General features: G+C 34.0%; 1 long non-coding RNA gene across 1 annotated transcript; it reads right to left on the reverse strand.

Moving 5' to 3' along the window:
• Window positions 1–299: 299 nt before the first annotated feature.
• LOC110929516 lies at window positions 300–9247 on the reverse strand. The gene is made up of 4 exons (XR_004889365.1): window positions 9095–9247; window positions 5687–7656; window positions 3339–4439; window positions 300–1900 (listed from the first exon to the last, which is right to left on the reverse strand). It is a non-coding gene; the product is annotated as an uncharacterized LOC110929516 (long non-coding RNA).
• Between the last annotated feature and the right edge of the window lie 13514 nt (window positions 9248–22761).

Below are 22761 nucleotides of genomic sequence, written 5' to 3' on the forward strand. Positions count from 1 at the left end.
ATGTTTACAGCTCAAACGTCACACCGGCAGCACCTCGGTATGGAATTGGACAAAGTTACAAATGATTTCGCTTATAGAGTATTTATAGTGAACAGGTTTCGCTTCAAGTGACATGTTCACATAAGCGAAACTTCTCACTTGACATTCAAGCGGAACCTCTAGCATATGTCTCTACAAGCGAAATCTCTTCCTAAAACACATACATGTAAGACCCTACCACGTAATATTTTTAAATCGACGCAGCGGAAATACGAGCCTTAAAATTTCTTTATTTAATAAACATATTTCTAACATAAAAGTTCAGATGCAATTTATTAAACATTTACTGGAAGGGTTTTACAATATTCACATTGTATTGACGCTTCAAAGCAATACATATTTCGAACTATTTGACCGTTCTTTCCGTACAACCCTTGCTCTTGACTCGATCTACGTCCGCTCAGCTTCGTTAGTAGAAGAAGGAATCCATGTGGTACCTGTGAACATCACATACAACTAAATCATTAGACATTGACAACCTCATACGACACTAGTCTCACGCAATTAACTTCCGTATAGCATTCGACTATTCTCTTGAAATCTCTCGTTCCGAGTTCAGCTTCAACTTCATAAGGATCCGTCATTCTCATTCCTGCATTATATTCTAAACTCAAGTGTGTCGTTAGTAACGTTAATTCTCAATACATCTAAATTATGCATTCGCATGTACATACACACGTACATACTTACAACCGTACACGTTTACATCCCTACATATATCCAAATATACTTACAATCATGTATTCATACCTATGTGTATCGTACATGTCCTTGTATGCCAAAATACATATAACACGTGCAATTAAAGTCATATTCCCTTAACCACCTCCTACTATTGTATTATAAACATACGTAATAATTCACAAGTAAGCATTCTTATGAACAAGTTTTATCATTTTATCCGTATAAACTATTCTAACACATTTCCTTTCACCATTTAATTATTTATAAGATACGCACTTTTACATGAACTTGAGTGCATAGCTATCTATTTTAATAAGGTTAGTGCTTTCTTATGCCTAACAAGGCTTACGGAGTCTTTACGGAGCACCCGGACAGAAATGAGTTCAACCGAGAGCGCTACATGGTGAAAACAGAAAGCAGGAAACGGAGGCACCGTCGCCGACGCCTCACCAGGCCGTCGGCGACGCCCACTAATTTTGTCCGTCGGGAAAGAAGTCCGTAGACAGGAAATTAAGACGTCGTAAGCACAGAACCACCCAAGCACCGTCACCGACGGTCCTTTGGGACGTCGGCGACGCCCCTTCTGCATCCCAGACGCTAATTTCTACTTTTTGGCTATCGGGGTCGATTATACTTGCACCACGAGCGTTCCAAACGTATGGTAACATCCTTTCAAGGTCCCAAATCATACCAATACTTTCCCCATGCCTTAATGGCCGAAACCTCACCTTACCCCGTTTCCTAGTTTTGACCCGTTTGATCTTTATTACACACTTTCCGACTTAGTTAACATTTTTGACCCATCACCACAAAACTAAACTTAGAACTTCATTTGATCTTACGTTCTTACATATCTCACTATTCGCAACATATGACAAAATTAACAAATCTTTCTAAATACTGAAAAGAGGTTCGGAACTTACTTATACTTCATGATGTTATGACAATAATACCTTATTTGACCCATTCGATCTATTTAGCGAGAACCATCGTTTTCATTCAACCAAATCCATATTGAGTTCGTAACATACCCAATTATCTAGAACACTACCTTATTTAAACAAGCTAAGAAGTGAAATCGGAATCACTTACCTTGAGTACTCCAATAAGTGTATTTGTCACCTTGCCTTATCTTGACCCGTTATCCTCCTATGCTTGAGCTCTCCTTGACACGTTCCTATTATCTCATTCCATTACATTCATTCAATAGTTAGTATACATAATCATACGCATCACTAATCACACTTCTATTCACGTGTCAATCGCTTAACGAGTTCAACATGTATCATAATACTACAATGCTAATCAATCTAACAATTTATCATTCCATCATCACAAAAAGTCATACATGAGCTTCTAGCATGCACAATTATGTATTTACATCATGTTCATTATTCTTTCAAAATTCCATACTTAGAATGATAACATTTTCTAAGTTAGGCAACTTGTTTCATACGTTAAACATTTCATACCATTTCTTAACACCTTGGTTTTTACACATCCATTCTACTATTTTCTATCAACAACCCGTTTCGACCCGTTGGTGCAATTATATGCATAAACTAGTTGGTAAGTTTTTTAGACACTTAAAACAATCAAATAACTTACTAATAATTTATTAAAATCAGTAGTTCATGATTCATACAAGTGTGCATAACAATACAACTATTTTTACGTAATATTTATACTAAAAATGTGCAGCAACTTTCTGCGCAGCAGCTGTTCACGACACATTTTAACCCATTTATCTTCTGATTCAGTTCTTCATGTTCAAATATGAAATGATCTACACTCAGAGACCTTTCTAAGCATATAAAGATCGTAAAAATCGGACGTTCCTATGATTTTATATGATTTTTACAAAATCAGCACAGAAGCTGAAATGCTTCCAAACAGCTTGCTGTCAAAACAGTATTGCCGACTTTGGGCACTGTTTTGGCCTGTTTAACATCCGAATTCATCAAACATGTTCAAACACAAAACGTAGTATGTTTAAATAGCTTTTTGTGCATATAAGGCTCGACCTCACAGGTCCTTCCTATGATTTTATATGATTTTTGCAAAATTGTTGCGCAACAAATTTTAATTCTAATCAGCTTTGTTACTCGATACACGTAGCATGCATTTTGTACACAACATCATAACTAAGCACTTTTCATACTTATAATACATGATCACCTTCATTACTATTTAATTAGCATTCCATACAAGTGATAACACATACTAACCTATACTAGGCATTTTATCAAACATTTGGTGTGCGAACTACTTTCCAAGCATAGTGTACAAGTGGTTTAAGCATGTTCTTCCCAAATTCATCTCATGAACCATTACATTCAAACGAAATCATATTGTCATTAATTCTACATCTTGTTTATCATATAACATCTTATGCATTAACACAATACAATTTCACATCTACATATTCATCATAATCATCTTCATACTCATGCACATGGGTTTCATCCTAAATCATCAAGATAACTCAAAATTCTACCATAAATCAACTTAAACACAATAGTATTAACAAGTATTCATTCCAATTTCAATCCAATTCACGGATTCATTCTATCCCCTTTTCATCAACAATCACTAGAACACAAAATTTAACTTACCACATGATTGTGAGTACTAGATCATCAAGAAATCGGGTTCATGCATCAATCTCAACTTGAATCCATCTTCAATTTAGACTTAAAGGGGCTGAATGTGAGGGTTTCTCCTTTTTCCTTTGTGGGTGTCGACATACACCTCCAACACACACACACACACAATACTGAGTTTTCTAGATTATGTAAAACTTAAACTCAATTTTTCCAAGTTTAGCCCCTCTATTTTGTCACATCCTCACAATTGCCACCAAACTCATTCATTACTTGTTTTGACTAAATAATTTAACTAGGCTAAATAGCCTAGTCATTTTATTTCATGTTTTATCATTTGGAACATACGACAAATATAAAAATTCAAGGTTTTAGGGCGTTACTCATATGACGAATGTGAGCATTCGAGTTTTGGGGCGTTACAAGTCTACCCCCCTTAAAGAAGGTTTTGTCCCCGAAACCTTTCTCGTTCCTATTAGACCAATTCTATCCTTACTTTTAAATTAGTTCATTCAAAATGCTTACTGTAACACGAAAACACTTGTAACTCGTTAGAGAGGTAATATTCATGCATAGCCATTCGTATAGGTCTTGTTCTTGCCTTCTTAATAAAGCATCAGACTTTCATACATTAACCAATCATAGTGAATCAAATAATTTCCATCTCACACATGTACCATACAAGTTATTTCATCCTAACGTTAGCCACAGGGGTACCTATCGTGAGTTTACTTCGGTATTCTGTGATTGGCATTCTTTCTGAGTACTTTTGTTGGCACATGGTAATTTTAAACCGCGTAAATACACATATTACCAAAATTCGTTTCGGGGTCGTCATTGCCTTTAGGTATTTATTATTTTATTTCGTTCACCTTGTGCGAACCACAACATTCCATCACTAATGTTCCTACTAATTACTTTCATATCCATAGAAGAGGTTAGCTTATGCGTTTATGCCACACCCATCTCTAGTCGAGTCATAACCTCCTATTAAAGTTACAACCCTTTTTGCACATACCTGGCGGAAGTAGATTCCATTGATTCGTTATCTTTATCTTACGATGATCATTCCTTCCCGTTTGGTGGCATTGCGTGTCCATTCGTCGAGCTTACCTATGAGTACAAAACTTAACATATCAAAACATTTACTACCGAGTTCAAATGGCGATCGCCATCTGGCCCGTATGACCCATTTATCCCTTCGACCATTCTTGCATGCAACGCATTTGCATAAATATATTCATATGTTTATGAAAGTTTAAACATATTTTGAATCATATCACTTAAGGAATATTTACTTGTTTGGTCCGTAATTACTTACACGTTCGGATATTTTCATTCCTATCATTCTTTTGTTCATTTGCTTTACATTTACTTATATGACTTGTTTGACTCAAACATGGTCAAACTATCGACTTCTTCTTATGTAGATTAGTTTTGTCTTTATATCTTAATTCCGTTTCGCGGATTCGAACACATTATTCATACCTTTCGTACCTTCTATGTTTTGAATCCGTCTTACGGGTTCAAATATTGCATTCACATTTTTCATTCTTTGAATCCGTCTGGCAGATTCAAACATTTCATTCATGCCTTTCTTTCCTTGAATCCGTCTCGCGGATTCAAGCAATGCATTCATATCTTTCGTTTTTTGAATCCGTCTCGCGGATTCAAACATTGCATTCATGCCTTTCTTTCCTTGAATCCGTCTCGCGGATTCAAGCATTGCATTCATATCTTTCGTTCTTTGAATCCGTCTCGCGGATTCAAACATTGCATTCATGTCTTTCTTTCCTTGAATCCGTCTCGCGGATTCAAGCATTGGCGCATTGCATTCATATCTTTCATTCTTTCATCGTATCATTTACCATTTTATTTCTTATGATATGTTTTAGCATCAGTCTTTTACATTAAACTTCAGGTGTTGCGTCCCAATACTTCATTCCATATTCTATTTCATGCATCGCGTCTCGTCACGACATTCTGCGTTCTATTTCTAGTGGTGTACCCACCCTTCTTTCTTAAGTCTGAATCACATTCTTAAACTTTTCATTTTTATCTTTCTTTCTTACATTTGGTCCAATCCTTTAAGAATCATTGGACCCTACTTTCACTAGTTTGACCAGGCATAAGTGGGATAATTCTCATGTTTTCTCGAGCTTCCTATGCTTCTTGCGCACTGGCCAGGTGCGCAATCCACATACTAGCCTCGAGTCATCAGGGGAATCATCTTCTTATATCCGGGAAAACCATCTTCAATTCGTGAATCATTTATTTAAATCCTTCTAAGGCTTTATTCGAATCCTTAAAATATACTACCTATCGGTACATACAAATTTTTTTTTTCAAACTTCGTGTACCTGAGATTCAATGCTTGCTTTATTACTTGCCTTCACTTCCTTGCTAGTCCGCGACTGTGTAACATCCTCGTTGTCCATGCATGTTCACCTTAATACATCCATCATTATTAGTATCATTACACATATACTTACTTGTATCAAGTTTTACCTTTCTGTCTTGATCGAGTCTCGGATTGTACGGTCACTATTCACAGAGCACACGGGTTTGAGTTCAAGTACTTACCTCCTCGTACTTGATTTCCCTCAAACCATGGCTCTGATACCAACTTGTAAGACCCTACCACGTAATATTTTTAAATCGACGCAGCGGAAATACGAGCCTTAAAATTTCTTTCTTTAATAAACATATTTCTAACATAAAAGTTCAGATGCAATTTATTAAACATTTACTGGAAGGGTTTTACAATATTCACATTGTATTGACGCTTCAAAGCAATACATATTTCGAACTATTTGACCGTTCTTTCCATACAACCCTTGCTCTTGACTCGATCTACGTCCGCTCAGCTTCGTTAGTAGAAGAAGGAATCCATGTGGTACCTGTGAACATCACATACAACTAAATCATTAGACATTGACAACCTCATACGACACTAGTCTCACGCAATTAACTTCCGTGTAGCATTCGACTATTCTCTTGAAATCTCTCGTTCCAAGTTCAGCTTCAACTTCATAAGGATCCGTCATTCTCATTCCTGCATTATATTCTAAACTCAAGTGTGTCGTTAGTAACGTTAATTCTCAATACATCTAAATTATGCATTCGCACGTACATACACACGTACATACTTACAACCGTACACGTTTACATCCCTACATATATTCAAATATACTTAAAATCATGTATTCATACCTATGTGTATCGTACATGTCCTTGTATGCCAAAATACATATAACACGTGCAATTAAAGTCATATTCCCTTAACCACCTCCTACTATTGTATTATAAACATATGTAATAATTCACAAGTAAGCATTCTTATGAACAAGTTTTATCATTTTATCCGTATAAACTGTTCTAACACATTTCCTTTCACCATTTAATTATTTATAAGATACGCACTTTTACATGAACTTGAGTGCATAGCTATCTATTTTAATAAGGTTAGTGCTTTCTTATGCCTAACAAGGCTTACGGAGTCTTTACGGAGCACCCGGACGGAAATGAGTTCAACCGAGAGCGCTACATGGCGAAAACAGAAAGCAGGAAACGGAGGCACCGTCGCCGACGCCGACGCCTCACCAGGCCGTCGGTGACGCCCACTAATTTTGTCCGTCGGGAAAGAAGTCCGTAGACAGGAAATTAAGACGTCGTAAGCACAGAACCACCCAAGCACCATCACCGACGGTCCTTTGGGACGTCGGCGACGCCCCTTCTGCATCCCAGACGCTAATTTCTACTTTTTGGCTATCGGGATCGATTATACTTGCACCACGAGCGTTCCAAACGTATGGTAACATCCTTTCAAGGTCCCAAATCATACCAATACTTTCCCCATGCCTTAATGGCCGAAACCTCACCTTACCCCGTTTCCTAGTTTTGACCCGTTTGATCTTTATTACACACTTTCCGACTTAGTTAACATTTTTGACCCATCACCACAAAACTAAACTTAGAACTTCATTTGATCTTACGTTCTTACATATCTCACTATTCGCAACATATGACAAAATTAACAAATCTTTCTAAATACTCAAAAGAGGTTCGGAACTTACTTATACTTCATTATGTTATGACAATAATACCTTATTTGACCCATTCGATCTATTTAGCGAGAACCATCGTTTTCATTCAACCAAATCCATATTGAGTTCGTAACATACCCAATTATCTAGAACACTACCTTATTTAAACAAGCTAAGAAGTGAAATCGGAATCACTTACCTTGAGTACTCCAATAAGTGTATTTGTCACCTTGCCTTATCTTGACCCGTTATCCTCCTATGCTTGAGCTCTCCTTGACACGTTCCTATTATCTCATTCCATTACATCCATTCAATAGTTAGTATACATAATCATACGCATCACTAATCACACTTCTATTCACGTGTCAATCGCTTAACGAGTTCAACATGTATCATAATACTACAATGCTAATCAATCTAACAATTTATCATTCCATCATCACAAAAAGTCATACATGAGCTTCTAGCATGCACAATTATGTATTTACATCATGTTCATTATTCTTTCAAAATTCCATACTTAGAATGATAACATTTTCTAAGTTAGGCAACTTGTTTCACACGTTTAACATTTCATACCATTTCTTAACACCTTGGTTTTTACACATCCATTCTACTATTTTCTATCAACAACCCGTTTCGACCCGTTGGTGCAATTATATGCATAAACTAGTTGGTAAGTGTTTTAGACACTTAAAACAATCAAATAACTTACTAATAATTTATTAAAATCAGTAGTTCATGATTCACACAAGTGTGCATAACAATACAACTATTTTTACGTAATATTTATACTAAAAATGTGCAACAACTTTCTGCGCAGCAGCTGTTCACGACACATTTTAACCCATTTATCTTCTGATTCAGTTCTTCATGTTCAAATATGAAATGATCTACACTCAGAGACCTTTCTAAGCATATAAAGATCGTAACAATCGGACGTTCCTATGATTTTATATGATTTTTACAAAATCAGCACAGAAGCTGAAATGCTTCCAAACAGCTTGCTGTCAAAACAGTATTGCCGACTTTGGGCACTGTTTTGGCCTGTTTAACATCCGAATTCATCAAACATGTTCAAACACAAAACGTAATATGTTTAAATAGCTTTTTGAGCATATAAGGCTCGACCTCACAGGTCCTTCCTATGATTTTATATGATTTTTGCAAAATTGTTGCGCAACAAATTTTAATTCTAATCAGCTTTGTTACTCGATACACGTAGCATGCATTTTGTACACAACATCATAACTAAGCACTTTTCATACTTATAATACATGATCACCTTCATTACTATTTAATTAGCATTCCATACAAGTGATAACACATACTAACCTATACTAGGCATTTCATCAAACACTTGGTGTGCGAACTACTTTCCAAGCATAGTGTACAAGTGGTTTAAGCATGTTCTTCCCAAATTCATCTCATGAACCATTACATTCAAACGAAATCATATTGTCATTAATTCTACATCTTGTTTATCATATAACATCTTATGCATTAACACAATACAATTTCACATCTACATATTCATCATAATCATCTTCATACTCATGCACATGGGTTTCATCCTAAATCATCAAGATAACTCAAAATTCTACCATAAATCAACTTAAACACAATAGTATTAACAAGTATTCATTCCAATTTCAATCCAATTCACGGATTCATTCTAACCCCTTTTCATCAACAATCACTAGAACACAAAATTTAACTTACCACATGATTGTGAGTACTAGATCATCAAGAAATCGGGTTCATGCATCAATCTCAACTTGAATCCATCTTCAATTTAGACTTAAAGGGGCTGAATTTGAGGGTTTATCCTTTTTCCTTTGTGGGTGTCGACATACACCTCCAACACACACACACAATACTGAGTTTTCTAGATTATGTAAAACTTAAACTCAATTTTTCCAAGTTTAGCCCCTCTATTTTGTCACATCCTCACAATTGCCACCAAACTCATTCATTACTTGTTTTGACTAAATAATTTAACTAGGCTAAATAGCCTAGTCATTTTATTTCATGTTTTATCATTTGGAACATACGATAAATATAAAAATTCAAGGTTTTAGGGCGTTGCTCATATGACGAATGTGAGCATTCGAGTTTTGGGGCGTTACAATACATTCTCCTATTTTCTCATATATTGAGCCCTAATCTATACAATGCAATGTAAGACTTGATCTAAGACGAAATCAACAGATGCAGTGCACCAACAGACTCCCCCTCAGATGTTGATGGAGTCGTACATCACCATGCTGTGACCTCATATCTTCAGTCTTGATCAGTCTCTGGGCTTTTCTTTCTTTTTCTTCACCAACAGACTCCCCCTCACGATTTGCTGGCATTCCTTTGTTCTTCAGCAACATCTTCAGGATCTTTGTCTGGACTTCACATGTTTTCAGGATCGATCAGTCTGACTCAAACAGAAATCTTCAGGAATCAAAACCTGACACTTTATCTTCTGATCCAAGATCAAACCTGACTATTCCTGCACATTCTTAACCCAGCAATTAGATTTCTAAAATTAACAACTTGAGAGCACCAACACTAACTCTCTCTCAACTCCATGTGCATCAATTACAACTCTCCCTCAAACTATGATGAACCACTTGATGATTTGACAGCTATATTTTGATAATTTGAAGCACTCCCCCTCACAACAAGATCATCATGTCTAGCACTAGGAATTTTGAAAATCAGCTTTCCAATATCAGTTGTCGAAAATATTTTTGACTTTTTCAAAAGTTTATGCTAATACACACTGAAAATCTTTTTGGATTTTGTAATAAAGAAACATGTATTGCAGTAAAGAAATATTTACAATCAATATTTTTGTGAGTTCGTGTAAGAGGATCATATCAGTTTATGAGACATGTTACTAACACCGTTAAGCTTGATCACATTTTCAGTTCTAAACAATTCACCTAGATTGTCAGTATATCGGTCCACTGAAATTTTCACACAAAGTTCAATAGATCTGAGATACGATATTAATGTCTTAGATACTAACTTATTCGTGTGTCTCACTACTTGAATATACTCCTGTATCCAGATCCCAATATTTAGTCTTACAGGTGAGTATACCACAGCTGATATCTGTATAGGGGTTAGATGCGAGGGCCGTGAGAGCTCAGGTCGATACTTCCGTATACACAGAGAGATGACGGCTTCGACTTTTGGTGAGTCCCCTTTAGAGGATCTTTTTATTTCAACAGCAGCGACTATCAATTTTATTGTTTCATCAGCATGCTGAGGGCGATGCTATGTTTCAAGCATTTGCGGAAAGCATTATCCGGGGACTAGGTCAGTACTTCCATACAGCAGAAGTCCCGGGATAATACTCCAGATATCACTGAGCATAAAGACCTAGTATCTCAGAATAAGGGACCTTTCAAACAAGATTTCAGGGGTTACCTATATATCCAAGTTTGTGTTAACCCACAGAACAAGCAAGTTTGAAATTTAGTTTATATCTCGTCACAATTTACTAAGTGTGAAAAAACCTACTGGCACATCCTCAGTGAGATTATTTATCACATTTTATCTTTACATTTCTTTAGCATGTTGTGACAGCCTACTGATGTACTATCATTTCCTCTTTTCACAACAAAACTCATTTTTGAATTTTATCATGTTTTTGACTTTTTCAAATTTTCTAATGTTTTTGGATTTTCTGAAATTTTCTACTCCCCCTAAAATGCAAACACATTAAAGAAATTTGAAAACTACTAGACTCTTGACCCACTTGAAAACATAGAAAACAACACAAACTGTACAAAAACTTGACAACTGACATCGAATCACTTCAAATCGCCATTCACTCGGCATAAACAATCTGAACTCCCCCTTTCACAAACCATTTTCTCATTTAGATCTCAAAACACTTAAGTTTGTTTTAATCAAAATGATTTTTCCGGAAAATAAGTTTGTTTTTACCACTTTTTAAGTTTACCACTTGTGAAGCATGGGGATATGGTTCATCACCTTGTTTATCAACCTCATATGTATAGTAAATCAAGTACAACTTAATGTCCCTGATTTATCATTTTCAGTTCAGAAACCTCTGTATCACTTGTAAACATAATCTCTTCAAAGTATAACCAACAAATACCACTTGTAAGTAAACCAAATAATACCACTTGTAGGTTTTACTGTAGGAATGAAACATCTACAGAAACCTATTTACCACTTGTCAAATTAGTCAGAAAGATGCCGATTCCTGCTTCTCAATTACCAACCTGGAAGCTCCGGCGTAGTCCTTTAACCTGTAAAATTCATACACTATTCAAAATCTTTCAAACAAACTTTTCAACTACTAGAAAGATGCCGATTCCTGATCCACGATATAAACTTGGGATCTCCGGCATAGTCCTAAGACTATCATGGGAAGCAAACTTCCATCCAAGTCTTCTCAGACTTGATGGTTTTCAGTTCTTGCTCAGTGGGGTTGTATGTTGCCTTTTTAGTTGCGTAAAAGTCTTTAACCCCCTTTGCTTTCCCATTTAACATTTTCCCAAAAATCTTTTTAACATTCCCGTTGAATGTTTTCTCGACATCAAAAACTTTTTTCTCATTGTAAAACTGATTTGAAATCTCTGTTTTACCAACTTTCTTTTTAATATCCTCAAATTTCAGTGATGGAAAATCATCATCATTCACCGAAATTTTCTCTTCAACCTGTGGCTCTTCTGGCTTTGTGGAACCAGATTCATCGCCGACATTCACATCAACCTTTTTAGCAACCCACATTTGGTTTTCTTTTCCTTTCTTTTCATACCTATTTTTCTTTGAACATTCACCAACCCCGTAAGTTGAATTCTCAAAAACTTTAAGTTTTTCAGTTGATGATTCAATATCAACAACTTTTTCTTTTAATTTCTGAGAAACTCCCTGTTTTGTTTTTGCATTCTTTGAACAATTCCATGCAATGTGACCAGCTTCATTGCATTTGTAACAGGTTCTAGTCTCTCTTTGATACACCACTTCATCTCCCTTCTTTCTCTTCTCAGCCAGAAACTCTTGGTTTGACTGTCTCCAGAATGGTTTCTTCTGCTCCTCATCTGAGCTTCCACCTGACACAAATTCTGTTTTAGTTTTAGAATTTTTATCATTTTTCTGATTTTCTGGTGGAACTAAACCTAAACCTTTTTTTTTGTAGCTACGATTTTGATTAGGTTTCTTTTGAAAACCAGGACCAGAATTGTAACCCTTTTTCTTGTTTAGACGTTGTTGAACTCTTGAAGTATATTTTTTAGATTTTTCAAAACTTTTCAAAACTTTCAATTCAGGAATATTAATCTCTATTAGTTTGAAAGTTTTGTTAATTAATTCTGTTTTAATACTCCTTATTGGGAACTCTTTGTTGTAATATAATTTGTCAGAACCATTCAAAGTATAAACAACTTCAAATGTTTCATCATTCAAATTTGCCTTTGATAACAGAAACTCTTTATTATAAGACCGTTTAACCGACGAATTTTCCCTGTTGACTGACAATTTTGACTTTCCAGACTCAGACTTTGACTCGGACTCCTCATCAGTATCCAACACCTGATCGACCACCTTTTTGATCAACTCAGACTCATGATCAGTATCAGACGAGGTAAATGTGACATCAATGTTATCCGGTAAAATGTCAGTTGTGTCGGTTTTTAGCTTTATATTGACTGCTTTTTCCAATTACTCCTCGTTTGGTTTTCTAGGAGAGTATGTAACATCCCTATTTTTATATAAGAATTATAAGTTTGGTTAAATTTATAAACCACTAGTAACTAGTTTATTTTTACTATAAATATTCAACCCAAATAGTTTTAAACAATATTTTATATAGTTGGTTGAAATATTATTCTAATCAAATTGGCATGTATATGGGTGACCTTATTAATAAAATAAAAGTCTATATAAACTTATATTATTAGACAAGGTATATTACGGGTAAGTTGAAGATTAGAAATATAAAGTAATTAAACGGGTCTAGGAACCGTATAATAATTAAATTATAAAAATACATTGTATTTTGACCCTACTCTATTTTTAAAGAAACTTAGACCCAAATGTAGACAAAAACATTCTCGTTCTAATAACATATTTATTATTTTCTAAAACGCCCTACTTTAGAAGTTATAAGCGCCAAATAAGTAAAGCAGTTAAATTAATTAAAATATATATAAATAGTAAAAGTATACGTTTATAATAAAATAACATGAAAATGTAAAAAAAAAAACTAAAAAAACTAAACATTTGATAAAGAAAGTGTACGTATACACTTGAAATTTAAAATAAATAGTAAAATAATTAAATTGAATCACTTACGTGTAAGATAAAATCAAAATAATATTTTATTTTAAAACTATACATGATATACGTGTGGTATGGCAAACATTAATAAAAATGATACGTGTCCCATCTTGGACATCTATAAATAGAGAATCACCATTTGTCTATTGAATCTAGCCAGCCTTCCTATCTCTCTCAAAACAAATTCGCCAACTTCTTTTATCTCCCTAGATATTTATTATTTAATAAAAATAATAAAGCCATGTTCTGTTTTAAGTATTGTAACTCCCGATCACCGCTATCCTTTCTGATTGATCTGAGCCTCATAACATATGTCAGGGCTCTGCCCGACTAAGTTGTTGGGATTCTATCTCGGGACATCGGGACAAGGTTGAATTAGGGGTATTATAATTAACACGAGTGCATTATATATTTTTTTAATAGCTCAGAAGTTATACCCAAAATTCTACCAGGAGACTTTCTAGTTGAACCCTAAAGTTACAAAGTGGGTTCATTTTCTTTTCTCACCATTTTATTCTCTTTTTGTAATTTACCCCAAAACTATTATTTATTATATATTATTCTATTTTGTAAACAACTCTCAATCAAAATTCAAATCTATTATTTTATTTACCCAATAGGAAACCCTAATTGAGACACCCAAGTAATCCTGCACCACTCCTAAAATTTTCAGAACAATTAGAATCAGGATCAGGGCCCCTAAAACTCAGGAGTGGTATTCTCTACTCGACGATTATCCATAATAATTTGCTGTCAAAATTTGAAATTATCATTTCATCGAATCAGCTAACCATCAATGCACGTAGCAAGCCTATGACGGAATGTAGGTCTCCGCGTCACGCGACGCCCCTATGGGACCCCTCGCGTCACGCGAGGGGGTCAATTTTTGGCTATAAATAGCTTGGTTCACAAGCTATTCGTCTGTGTCAAAACCAATTCACAAAAGTGAATTCTCACCACTCAAAATTCAAATTTAAGATATTGGGGTACTGCTACGATACCGGGTATTAACTCGATCGCTGCTACGATTCAATATCCGATTGACTGAAACTATCCGACAGGATGTTTAAGTGTTATCCTTTGTCATTAGTCGTGATTCCGACAGGATGTTTGAGTGCCGCCCAAACTCGGGGTAGACTCTGTCATTCTTTGTGAATCCGATGGATGTTTAAGTGATTACACTTTGTCATTCGTTGTGAGGGTTTTAATCTCGTGAGTTTATCGTAAATGCTGTATTAGTTAATTACCTAGTTTTCGTATGCATTATAGTTTAAATTAGGTTATCAGGCTTATCAGTAGACTAAACTCTACCCATACACTTGCAATCAAAGTAGATGCTAATTCTCAGAAGAAATTGAATCAGGAAGCTTGTTAATTCAATACTGCATGCTTATAATGTGAGTCATTCTCTTTTATTCAAAATGTTTTATGAAATCTTAAATATTTTCAGAGTTATAATTACAGTGATTAAGTTTATGTAATCACCAAATTACAGCCGGTATGTGGGGTATTGTGCACATTACTACTGTTGTTATCACTTTAGGTGGGCGAACCTAATTAGTGATATTCGTCACCATTGGGGCAGCCAATGGGGGATATGACCACAGTCACCGAAATGAGTCGAGTGACAAATATTGTGGGTAGTTGGTTTGATATCAGAAACATTGTAATCTCTCTTAATACTGTGAATTATAACAAATCTGTTTTTATAAAACCTGAATGAACTCACTTAGTATTTCCCGCTGACAAAACCTTTTTAAAACGCGTTTCAGGTAATTACAGTAGATTGGAGTAAGAATTGGATCCGGCACTAAAAGACTTCAAGAAGTGGCTTATTTTATTAATTAAATCAAATTAAGAAATATTGTTTTTATTAAAAGCTACCTTTGTAAAAAAATGGAATTTATTCCATCTATTTAAATAAAATCCGGTGTTTCTAAACTCTAATATTTTTTTTCCTAATTCACGGTCCTGATGAAAATTCCGCTGCAATGTTTTTCAAAAATAACCACCGGTACCGCTTGGCTGCTCGCGACTCCCGATTCCGTCCAGGGTTGGTCGGGGGTCGTGACAGAAGGTGGTATCAGAGCCACTACTTTAAGCCTATAAGTGTTGTGATAATAATACTTAAGCTTAAATAAAAGAGTTAGGAGATTGCTATTAACTGGTAGCACATCTGATAGCATTTTAGACTTGAACATAAGAAAAGATGCCTTAGTATAAGCTAAGCCACTTATTTAAACAATTAGATGTTGTAATAATACCTAAAGTTAGGAACTGAATATTGTCTGATAACCTCAGGATGATATTTAGACTTGAACTTAAGAAATTTTGACCCTAATATAAGTTTCAAGATAAATTACTGGATATTGGTATGCCATAAGAACGACGATTAGCAGGCAATAGCACTTAATTGCTATTTATTCTTGTTTATTGATATTACTTAGTCCAGAATAAAGATATGTATGGAAATACAAATTTCCTTGATTCTGAATAAAAGCCCTAATAAAAGAGGCAGTTTTAAAAATCTTGAAAAGATACTATTTATGGGAAATAGAAATTTTTCTCTGGCAAAACTGGGTATAGAGTAGCAGACTCTCTAGCTTGTCTGGATATACTGAAGTTACCTCTCCGGCGCGAACCGGATAAGACGGGGTAAATAATATGTCAAATCAGTGACAAGATTTCCTTAAATAATATCATGACCAGATATCTGACTTGTTTTTGAAAATATGAATCTGTTAAATACATTGACCTTATAGCGGGTATGTATATTACAACATATATGATTATATAGATATGTATACCTATAAGGAATTCCAAAAGCCAAATAGGAACAAAGCACAAGCATATGTGTCTAGATTTCTTTATCAGGAATCTCTTTTCCGATATCAAACATTATTTCGTCTGATCATTTGTCTCAAAGCTCGTGTGACAAAATAAACAATGGAAACCCTTTAAGTTGAAATACCATCCAAAAATATAAGAATTACCAATGCGTTATCATAAACTATTAACGTTAGTAAGAAACATGTAAAAGTTGTGCTAATGCACAAGAAAACACATGAAACTTAAAATTATACGTCCACAGACGTTAAAGTATGTCACACACAACTTTCAAGGCAAGACCTTTGGAAAATATAATTGGGCACGACGATACCAATACTAATTCCGTCAGTAGAAGAACTACTAATTACAAAGAAGCACTTTTGCCACGCAAACAACACGAATCTTGCTGAGGTACGTTAAAACAAGATTTCACAACTATCAGTGCACAGTCTAATCAGAGTCATAATTATTAACACTACAAAAGAAGTCATATACCTTTACAAAATCCCCTATTTCATTTTATTTGACATTCCTCGGTAATGTCATTTAGTAAACAGTTATCACACGAAGTTCCAGATAAAGTTCTTATATTCCTTTAGTTGCAATTCTGACTTTTGCCTATAAAAAGTTGACTTTCGCGTTTCCACTTCCCTAAATGGTCATCATACCATGAGGATTTCTTTCATAGTAGCAAATATTGATCCATTTCTTTTCTTGGTAAATCCACACGTTACACATGCACTGTTTGTTGCGCATGTGGTTCATTTAAGTTATGAAGACCATAGGAGGACTTCATTCTAATTTGTTGTTTTATTAAAACTCACATAACGTTCCGCTATACTTGATTTTTGCATTGTAAACCGTGTTTTTACAAAGCGATGACTCTTTAATATCGAATCAATGAATTTCTTGAAAAACTCGATTTTCTTTGAAGGGTATACATGATTTCTGTTGTGATCATGTCCAAACTTCCTTACTAAAAACTCGTTTTATTCAAACCAAGTTAACTTGCTCGCAATACGTATTCAATTCAAAGTCCCATATGATATTTTTAGGCCATCATAATCCCAATAAGCACTTCGATTCTCTTGAACTATAACGTGCTTCCTTGGCCTTCGACTTCACCAAATTATTTCTTTGATCGGGATCACCTTGTGGTGACGTTTTCACAAATTTAAAGATGGCACTAATCTCATTTAAATTTATGTTTAGTTATTTATTATTGGTAATTAATATTAGTTTTATTATTAGTAATAATATATTAATAGTAATAGTGTTAGTATTGTTTTAAAATACTAGGGTTATTGTCAGGGACAAATATTAGATAGCCTAGCCTTATTTAGGCATGGACTGATCAACCATGCTTAAACAAGACAGCACTAACCAATATCCAACCATGATAATAACTAGTTAACGTATATAAATTAAAGTCATCATATCTATTTAGTAAAATTTAATTATATATAAAAATATTTTACTTTGTACTGTAAGGAGAAGACATATTTTCATAAAACAATACAAGAATTAAATTGACGAATAAAATTATATAAATAATTGTCTATCACATGTTTTGTGGTAACTATGTACCATAACGCTCTGGCAATAAAATGACCATATAAGAATAATATGGTAGTCATCAACTACGTTGGGTTAGAAAAACATTGTAATATATAAGAATAGTCTCTGTTTTTACTTATTTACAACATTTGTAAATACATTCACAACGTTATATGGTTTCAAAATAAAAATAAGTAATCATATAGAATCAACCCATTAAGTGTTATATATTTACAAAATATTTTACAAATATTTTTGTACAATAAATATTTTTACACCTTTATTTACAAACTTTCATTTAACATTATAAATAATAGTGATTTCTTTTACAAAATAATAATACTAAAATATTTTGTAATAACTTCATTACGGTGTTTTGTAATATATAGTAAATATAAGTTATTTTACATAGTATAGTAATACTAAAATAATATTTATTTCAAAGTGGTGACCATTTACATATAGTAAAAATGCGTAACAAATAATATGTATTACATTTGCTTTACAAAAATAGTATAATGGTTGGTCATACCAAAATAACTTATTCTTATTATATTTCAATCTCTAGGACATAGTATGAAAAATATGGTCACTAACAGTATACTATCACATTATTTCACAATTAAAACAACTTGGAACTCTAAACAATGATACATTAACTCTATTGTCCTTTGGTGTATCTTTGCAATTCACTCATCTCAACACATTAATTTTCTCATATCATAAATTCAATATTTGACAAATCATTTTTCATACTTTTATTTCATTTGGAACCTGTCAATTCTAAGTCTTCCTCAGTTGCCAATCAAATTAAGCTTTCTTTTAACAAAGAATTTTTTTGATAAAAAAAAATCCTTCACATTCATTTTAAGTATCTATTGATCATATATCTTTTGGCTTGAACCTAGTCACTTTGGAAATTATATCATTTTCATCTCATTCGGTTGTCATCGATTTCTTGAACTAATTCAGTTGAACCATTGAATCCTACTTATGGTACAACTCGTATTTACAAAATTTGATATTTTAATTCTATGTCATTTACCTTAATATTGTTTTTATTGACTAAAACGTGACATAAGTCTAAAAGAAATATCGTAACCCAAATCTCGAGGACGAGATTTAAAACAAGGTGGGGAGAATGTAACATCCCTATTTTTATATAAGAATTATAGGTTTAGTTAAATTTATTAACCACTAGTAACTAGTTTATTTTTACTATAAATATTCAACCCAAATAGTTTTAAACAATATTTTATATAGTTGGTTGAAATATTATTCTAATCAAATTGGCCTGTATATGGGTGACCTTATTAATAAAATAAAAGTCTATATAAACTTATATTATTAGACAAGGTATATTACGGGTAAGTTGAAGATTAGAAATATGAAGTAATTAGACGGGTCTAGGAACCGTATAATAATTAAATTATAAAAATACATTGTATTTTGACCCTACTCTATTTTTAAAGAAACTTAGACCCAAATGTGGACAAAAACATTCTCGTTCTAATAACATATTTATTATTTTCTAGAACGCCCTACTTTAGAAATTATAAGCGCCAAATAAGTAAAGCAGTTAAATTAATTAAATTAAAATATATATAAATAGTAAAAGTATACGTTTATAATAAAATAATATGAAAATGTATAAAAAAACTAAAAAAACTAAACATTTGATAAAGAAAGTGTACGTATACACTTGAAATTTAAAATAAATAGTAAAATAATTAAATGGATAAATTACATTTTTCGTCCTTTATGTTTGTAGCGAGTTGCAATGAATGACCTTTAACTTCAATAATTACAGTCACAGTCCTTTATTTGTAAAAATCATAACACTCTACGTCCTTTAGAACTAACCAGGTTAAATTTTTCAGTTAATTTTAATCACAAAAGGGTAGTTTTGTAAATATACTTATTTATTTGATAAATATCTTTATAAATAAATGAAAAAACAAGAAAATAATATATACTCTCATCTCTATCTCCTCTCTCAACACTTTCTGGTTCTTAATACTCAAACCTTGTCATCATCAATTGGAGTTCCTCATATACTTCATTTTGAAGTTGAAGAAAAAAAAAATCACGCCTATCTTCGTCCGTCATCAACTCCGGTGAACAATCCCCAACCCAATTTTTGGTTCCGTCAATACTCTGACACAAACGACTCAGATCCGGCTTAAAATCCACCTGCGAGGTTGCGGCCTTGAAGCGATTCAGATCCAGTTTCACCTTGCTGGATTCAGACCGGCCAATGGATTTAGATCCGGTTTCACCCTGAAACGATTGAGATCCGGCTAGCGATTGCTTGATTTCCGCCCCACAAATGAAATAATCTCACGCCGGATTCAGATCCGGCTAGCGATTGCTTGATCCGGTAATTTTCACAGTGATCACGACAAAATGCACTTACCCCCATGTGATGACAGCTGGAGGTTTCAACCCCCTCTATTCTCTGTAATGATCGATATTTATATAGTTCAATGATTGTTTATTAGATCAACTATATATGCACCGACAATATTTGTTCATTTTTAATTTTAATGTGTAATAACAGGTCCCTGTCTTCCTGATGGCCGGAGAGGACGATATCCTCCCAATATGACTGAAAGTATTCAATTATATAGGGCATGTTTGGCTAAGCTTATTAGAGGTAAAAAGGACTTTTAGGAAAAGGACTTTTGGGAAAAGGACTTTTTGAAAAGGAGTTTTAAAAAAAAGTGTTTGGATTAGCTTATTGATGTAAAATGACTAAAATGGGCATTCTTTTAGATATAAGGGGGTAAAGAAGGGTTATATTGGTAATTTCATTTTTGAAAAGTCACTTTTGGATCCAAAAGTCAGGAATTCTTGGCTTTTCAAAACCTTCAATTTCCTTCTTTGCTTTAAGCTATTTCAAAAAGGACTTATCCATTATCCAAACATAAAAATAGCTTATTGACTTATCAATAAGCTAATAAGCTAATAAGTCATTTTGAGAAGCCCATCCAAACATGCCCATAGTTGGTTGGAGAGGGATGAAGAAGAGAGATTTTAGGGTTGGGGAATTAGGGAAGATTGATGTTTATTTATTAATGAATATTTTAAATAAAAATATGAAATGACTAGAATACCCTTAAGTGGATAAACATAACTAGAAATTTTAACTTGGTTAGTGCTAAAGGACGAAAGGTGTAATGCGTTTTCCAAATAAAGGACTGTGACTGTAATTATTGAAGTTAAAGGCTATCCATTGCAACCCGCTATAAACATAAAGGACGAAAAGTGTAATTTATCCTAATTAAATTGAATCACTTACGTGTAAGATAAAATCAAAATAATATTTTATTTTAAAACTATACATGATATACGTGTGGCATGGCAAATATTAATAAAAATGATACGTGTCCCATCTTGGACATCTATAAATAGAGAAATCACCATTTGTCTATTGAATCTAGCCAGCCTTCATATCTCTCTCAAAACAAATTGGCCTAACTTCTTTTATCTCTCTAGATATTTATTAGAGTAAATTACGTTTTTGGCCCCTGTGGTTATATCATTTTTATTATATTAGCTCAAAATAAGAATTTTTAACATATCTGCCCTCATGATCTCTATAACTAACCATTTTGGCCCCTAAGTCTAACCATTTTAGCCCCCATGGTCTCTATAACTAACCATTTTGGCCCCCATGATCTCTAGACTTAGGGGTCAAAATGGTTAGTTATAGAAACCATGGGGGCAGATATGTTAAAAATTCTTATTTTGGGCTAATATAGTAAAAGTGATATAACCACAGGGGCCAAAAACGTAATTTACTCTATTTATTATTTAATAAAAATAATAAAGCCATGTTCCGTTTTAAGTATTGTAACTCCCGATCACCGCTACCCTTTCCGATTGATCTGAGCCTCATAACATATGTCAGGGCTCTGCCCGACTAAGTTGTTGGGATTCTATCTCGGGACATCGGGACAAGGTTGAATTAGGGGTATTATACTTAACACGAGTGCAGTATATATTGTTTTAATAGCTCAGAAGTTATACCCAAAATTCTACCAGGAGACTTTCTAGTTGAACCCTAAAGTTACAAAGTGGGTTCATTTTCTTTTCTCACCATTTTATTCTCTTTTTGTGATTTACCCCAAAACTATTATTTATTATATATTATTCTATTTTGTAAACAACTCTCAATCAAAATTCATATCTATTATTTTATTTACCCAATAGGAAACCCTAATTGAGACACCCAAGTAATCCTGCACCACTCCTAAAATTTTCAGAACAATCAGAATCAGGATCAGGGCCCCTAAAACTCAGGGGGGGTATTCCCTACTCAAAGATTATCCATAATAATTTGCTGTCAAAATTTGAAATTATCATTTCATCGAATCAGCTAACCATCAATGCACGTAGCAAGCCTATGACGGAATGTAGGCCGCCGCCTCACGCGACGCCCCTATGGGACCCCTCGCGTCACGCGAGGGGGTCAATTTTCGGCTATAAATAGCTTGGTTCACAAGCTATTCGTCTGTGTCAAAAACAATTCACAAAAGTGAATTCTCACCACTCAAAATTCAAATTTAAGATATCGGGGTACTGCTACGATACCGGGTATTAACTCGATCGCTGCTACGATTCAATATCCGATTGACTGAAACTATCCGACAGGATGTTTAAGTGTTATCCTTTGTCGTTAGTCGTGATTC

The sequence above is a fragment of the Helianthus annuus genome, chromosome 3 (genome assembly GCF_002127325.2).
Source record: "Helianthus annuus cultivar XRQ/B chromosome 3, HanXRQr2.0-SUNRISE, whole genome shotgun sequence".
Classification (NCBI taxonomy): domain Eukaryota; kingdom Viridiplantae; phylum Streptophyta; class Magnoliopsida; order Asterales; family Asteraceae; genus Helianthus; species Helianthus annuus.